The 6,000-nt window shown below is 54.4% G+C and overlaps 2 non-coding genes across 2 annotated transcripts; both read left to right on the top strand.

Moving 5' to 3' along the window:
- Positions 1-3,398: 3,398 nt before the first annotated feature.
- Trnam-cau lies at positions 3,399-3,470 on the top strand. Its single transcript has one exon. It is a non-coding gene; the product is annotated as a tRNA-Met (tRNA).
- Positions 3,471-3,738: 268 nt separating this feature from the next.
- Positions 3,739-3,811, top strand: Trnak-uuu. Its single transcript has one exon. It is a non-coding gene; the product is annotated as a tRNA-Lys (tRNA).
- The last annotated feature ends 2,189 nt before the right edge of the window (positions 3,812-6,000 follow it).

Genomic DNA, 6,000 nt, shown 5'->3' with positions numbered 1-6,000 from the left:
ATGGTGGTGGTGGTGGTGGTGGTGCTGGGGGTGGTGCTGGTGGTAGTGCTGGTGCTGGTGGTGATGGTGGTAATGTTGGTAGTGGTGGTGGTGATAGTGGTGGTGGTGGTGCTGGTGGTGGTGATGGTGATGGTAATGGTGATGGTGGTGGTGCTGGTGGTGGTGCTGGTGGTGGTGATGGTGGTGGTGGTGGTGGTGGTGATGGAGATGATGGTGGTAATGTAGGTAGTGGTGGTGGTGATAGTGGTGGTGGTGGTGCTGGTGCTAGTGCTGATGCTGGTGCTGGTGGTGATGGTGGTGATGTTGGTAGTGGTGGTGGTGATGGTGGTGGTGGTGCTGGTGGTGGTGGTGGTGATGGTGATGGTGCTGGTGCTGGTGATGGTGCTGGTGGTAGTGCTGGTGGTAATGCTGGTGGTGGTGATGGTGGTGGTGGTGGTGATGGAGATGATGGTGGTGGTGATGGTGGTGGTGGTGGTGATGGTGGTGGTGATGGTGGTGGTGACGGTGGTGGTGATGGTGGTGGTGATGGTGGTGGTGATGGTGGTGGTAGTGATGATTGCAAAGCCCACAATAAACCACTGACCGGAAATGTGTGAATTTCCAAGTATTATCTCAGCATTATTTTAACTAAATTTAGACAGATCTTAAAAGAAAATTCTGACACATATTAGTTGCAATTGCATAACCATCTTATGTTTTGAAAATATCTATTTCAGGTATCCAAATATTTTAACTCAGAGACAGAGGTTTGCATTTAAGATATACAGAGACTTTACTGGCATAACAAAATCCCAACAGACAAAAATATTAAAGTGTGCATTGTAAATTTTGCATAGGGTTATAATTATACCATAGGTATGAAGAGGCTTCATTAAGAAGAGTAAAATCTGCCAGGTGTAGTGGCACACCTCTCTTATCCCAGCTGTTGGAAGGCTGAGGCAAGAGGATCATTGGTTAGTGGTGAGTTCAAGGCCAGCTTAAACTACACAGGAGGGCCCTGGGTCTGAATGCGCTGGCGAGGCTCATTCTGACCTGGGACTCCTGGAGAAGGTAGAGTCTCCAGTGTCCCTCCACCGTGATCTCCCCAGCCCAGAGAAGGGTTTGTCTCTGCCATGCCTGGGTTCCCAGTGTGTCCACTCTGTAGTTCTCAAGCCAACGATCACTGAGCCCATCAATTCCCCCATATGTGTTGGGGGCTGAGACCCCTTCCTGTGGGTGTCAGGATGGCTGAGTGGTCTAAGGAGCCAGACTCAAGCTGTGCTTCCTGTGCTAGGCTTTCTGGTCTCTCATGGAGGTATGGGTTCAAATTCCATTTTTGACACTGTTATGGTTTGTGTCTAGGTGTGCCCCCAAAACCTCATGCAGTCTTGGGGCAGCCTCTGGAGTTTGTGATTGGTTAGGTTAGTATGGATGTTGCGCCTGCCCTGGGACAGGTAATTGCATTACAATGTAAGGTGGGAAGAGAAGCCAGCTGCTTGAGCTGCTGCTGCCCCTCCCTTTTGCTCTTGCTCTTTGCTGCCACCATGAAAGGTTGTTCTCTGCCTTGCGCAGCTCTGCCTTGGAGGCAGCTGAATATGGGACTAAAAGCTCCAGTAACTGTGAGCTAAATAAACCTTTTCTTTCTTCATTTTTAGTGTCGGGTATTTGTCCCAGCAACGAGAGAAGAGTAACTAAGACAGACACAAATTCTGATTTCCTCTTCTTTGCTAGCCTTTCACAGATAGAAACTCCCAGTTGGGGAATCGGGGACTCTCCACGTGGGCTGGAGAGTCGCAGTAGGAGGATGCGGAGGCCAACCAGACAGGAGTCGCACAACTATGAGGGGCTGTGGCCACGTGGACCCCGACGGGGACGTGTGGGGCCACCCACAGGTCACCGAGTGACCTAACAGAGGCCCAGGCTATAGGCTGCAAAACCCAGGAGGCAAAAGCCCAAGAGCGCGAGGCAGCAGGACGCAAATGGGAAGGGTAGGACCCTCTGGGGACTCTTTTAACCGCCGTCGGGGTGGGCGTGGCGCTCCGCCCCGCCCCGGGCCCTACTGCCAGGCCTCAGCCCAGCCGGCCCCTCGTGCGGACCCACGCGCGGCGCCCCGAGAGTGGATCTGGTATCCCACGACCGTGTCCTTTCCAACATTCTTCTCCCCGACCACACAATTTTCGGCTGCAAGTTTTCTTTGCTCCCTGAAAGTGATACAGGGACTGTAATCCACTGCAACTAGGAATAAATAAAACCTAACTAGGGAAATACGACTCCCGACCGGCGGCTAGGAGCCCCGCTCCCCAGGATCGTGTTCTCTGAAATCCACGCCTGAATTCTAGGAATAACGGAGGTTAAGAGTGGGAAGAGTTTACTGACAGAAAAAGTTCTGTCTAAGAAGGACTAAGGGGCCCGGGCCCTGCTTCTAACGGGAGTTTTGTTAAGCAAAACCAGGAGGTGAGGCAGGTGAGGAGGGCCGTGGCGGCCAACTAAGGAGACCGCGGACAGCCGTTCAGATGATGCTGATGGGGGACCAGACGGGGCGCCAGGTCACGTGGCCAGTGTGCTTCCAAGGAGACAGGACGCGGCCGTGGATGCCGAACTGGACTGCCGCTCGAGAAACCCTGGCGTTGCCTTCCCCACCCCGAGGAGTGGCCTGCAGGAGCTTGTCCAGTCCCGGAGGCCTCTGCCTGCCCTGGGCCTGGCTCTGTCTGGATCTCTGAATAACGTCTCTGGCTGTCGGGGATAAAAGCCACGCGTGTGTTCCGAGGTGGATGGGGGCCTAAGGAGGAAAACAGGATTGCGATTGCCGCCTGGTCTGGCGAGGATGCGCCTGCACGATAGGACCAGCACCTTGGAGGTCGGAGCGAGAGCCGGCGGCGCTTGGCAAAACCCGGCGGGAAAGGAGGGGGTGCGGGAGGCAGCCAGGCGTGCGGACTGTAAGGAGCGCAGCCCTGAGGGAGCCGCAGTGGCTCCCCACCCGATCGCGGGGCCGGGACGTGGGGCACAGGAGGCTGCGAGCGGCCCGAGAGCGATGACACCAACCGTGGCCCCGCGCTGTGACCGGGAGGGCGCCTCTCTCTCCTCCGAGGTCACAACTGCTTTCCAGGCGACCTGGTGCCCGCACCGAGCGCATCCACCCTCGTCTGGGCCAAGCCTGGGCCCGTTCCTCGTGGTCGGCCAGAGCGCGTCCGTGTTCCTCGGGCCCGGAGGTGCGCGGCCCGCGGGGGCGCTCGCCCGGCGGATCCACTCGGTGGAGCCCGTTTAGTCTCAGTTCAGTCCGGGCGCCACCCACGGAGATTCATGCCGGGGAGCAGGAAGGCCTCAGAACCTCTGCTCTCCCAGGCAGCTTCTGCGAGGCAGCGTGGGAAGAAACAGGATGGGCACGGATCACAGGACTGAACAGGCACAGTATCCCTGGTAGCAGAGTGGCGCAGCGGGAGCGTGCTGGGCCCATAACCCAGAGGTTGATGGATCGAAACCATCCTCTGATAGTAATACTTTCTTCTTGCTCCAATCATAAACAAGCACCAGATTTACACACACACCACCCCATCTGGTTTTGTTTTTGCCACATCCCAGTGTTCCGAGGATCGTGCACAGGCAGCCAGTCCGCAGAGCGCCTGGCAGCAGCAGCAGCAAGGCCTTGGAACGGTCCTCGCAGCCTCTCCCTAAAGACAGGGTGCTTCCTCATCCTGGGTCCTATAGGCGATCTGAGTCACTTCACACCTTCACACCGTGCATTAGAGGCACTTACAAGGAGCCTGGATAGCTCAGTCGGTAGAGCATCAGACTTTTAATCTGAGGGTCCAGGGTTCAAGCCCCTGTTCAGGCGCTGACAAGTGTTTTATCTCAGGTCCATCAGGGTCCCCTCTGGTCTTCCCCCTATGGTCCTAAGAAAATGAAAAAGGGCTTCACAGTTCCAAGTTCCAGGGGTGGTGACTCCAACAGGACATCTCCTATGAGCCCACCTTTTCATGTCATTCTCCTGCTTCCTGAGGAAGTGAGCAAGCTGCCCCCAGTACATGTAACCACCCTGCAATGGTGAGAGCCCTCTCCAGGCAAGCTGTGAAATTGTCCCTGTGTCTCTCTTGTATTTTAGTAAAATGCTGAGATTAGCCAGGAATGGTGCCACCAGCCTATAATCGAACACTCTGGCATGCTGAGGCAGGAGGATTGTTAGTATGAACTCGCCCTGAGCGATTTAGTCAGGACCCTGTCCAAATACAAGGAATGAAGAAGCCAGGGGCTGTAGCTCATTGTAGGGGCCCTGGCCAGAGCCCCGCTGTGCGTGCACAGGTGTATTGCTCACTCGTGTTGCTCTGCCCACGGCCACGGCACAGCCCACACGCCTGTGTCCACAGCTCCTGGCTGGACAGAGAGGCACAGAAGGAATGGTGAAATCTGGACACCCACCCTGCAGGGCTTTTGTGTTTTTAGCTCCTAAAGACAAGTCCATTGTGGCTGCGAGTTCCTTCGAGGCTTCAGGTTTTCTGCTGCCACCATGCCAGGGTCTGGCCCAGTTCATGTTCTAAACTGGGCCAGCAGCAGGACCACGAAAAGAGAAAAAAAAAAAACAGCTGTGCACCACAGAGCCACTCTAGGCCACTGAGAACTCGGGGTGTTGAGGGTTTTCAGCCTTGGCAATTGAGGTGTGACTGGGTTGGTCGTAGGAGTGACTCTGCCCCTTTTCAGGCAGGGTAGGTACTGCTGGGGGAATCTCAAGCTCAGGGAGGGGTCAAATCTGCATAGTCAGTGCCATGGTAGTCAGGGTCCTGTAGAGCCTGGCCCAGAAGACAGCTGCCTTGTGCCCGGGCTACCTTATGCACAAGCCAAGTTCCCTGGTCACCAGTTCCCAGCATGGAGGACAGGGCATCCTGGTCTTGGATAAATGTGTACCTCAAAAGGTGGATACGTCCCAGAACGTAGGTTCAGGCAGGGCCTCACTTCTTGCCAACTGTTCCGGGGCGGCAGGCCCTCGCTGCTGCACGCCAGCAGCCTCCTGCCTCCTCCTGTGGTGCTGCTGTCTGACCCTCAGCCACCCCGCTCTGCGCTCAGCTCTTGTTCTTACAGCTCCTGTCATCTCCCAACAACTGTGCAGGCCTCTGCCAGGTCCTTGGACGATACTTTTAGAGTTGGATTTGCATTTAATAACAAGACCAGTTTAGAAGGAAATGACATCTTTGAGACATTCATGTTTCCTACCCATAAACATGACGTATCTTCCCATTTATTTTAGACTTAATTAATTGCTTAATTAATCTTTTTCATTTTGAGACAGGGTGTCAATATGAAGTTCAAGCTGGCCTTGAGCTCAATTTGTATGGCTGGCCCATCTCAAACCCAGGAAGACTCTGCCTCAGCCTCCGGAGTGCTGGGATGACAGGTGTGCAGCATTTCACCCGGCAATTTAAGACTTTACTGTCTATTTTGAAAACAGGCTGTTTCTCCAGCCTACCTGTTCTAATGTTTTCAGAAATGTGATTTTTGTCTGCCAGTTGCCTCCGTGTCTGCAGGTGTTAACAGTTCTGTCTCCTCTCCCTCAGGCCATCCCTTTGTCTGGTAGCCTGAGAAGTACTGTGCTGGGTTGTGTGTTCCTCTCTGCCTCTCCCCACAACTATCTGTCTGCATTTTCCAGCTTAGAAAGTTCACTGTGATGGAGTTAGTCATGCTTGGGCATCAGCACTTTGTCTTTCATCCTCAAATCTGTGCTTAATAGGATCACCCTCAAAATCTGTGTCTTGGCTGGAGTGGGGGCACATACCTGTAGTGCCAGCATCGGAAGGCTGAGGCAGAAGGGTCACTCGGAGTTCCAGCCAGCCTGGGCTACACAGTGAGTTCACGGCTGGCTTGAACTGGAAAGCAAGACTATCTCAAAAAAGAAGAAATTCTGTGTCTATCCAGATCTTGGTTATGGACAGCACAGTTAGGTAGAGCTATCAGGCAGTTTGACAGAGCCAGGCCCTCGAAGGAGTCAGTGCAAAAGATGTACTGCCACTATGGGCGGTGAACGTCCTTGAAGCC

Source organism: Octodon degus, unplaced genomic scaffold (assembly GCF_000260255.1).
Source record: "Octodon degus isolate 3935 unplaced genomic scaffold, OctDeg1.0 scaffold00023, whole genome shotgun sequence".
NCBI classification, from domain to species: domain Eukaryota; kingdom Metazoa; phylum Chordata; class Mammalia; order Rodentia; family Octodontidae; genus Octodon; species Octodon degus.
Note: the sequence above shows the minus strand (reverse complement) of the source record. Positions and strands in the feature narration are given on the sequence as shown.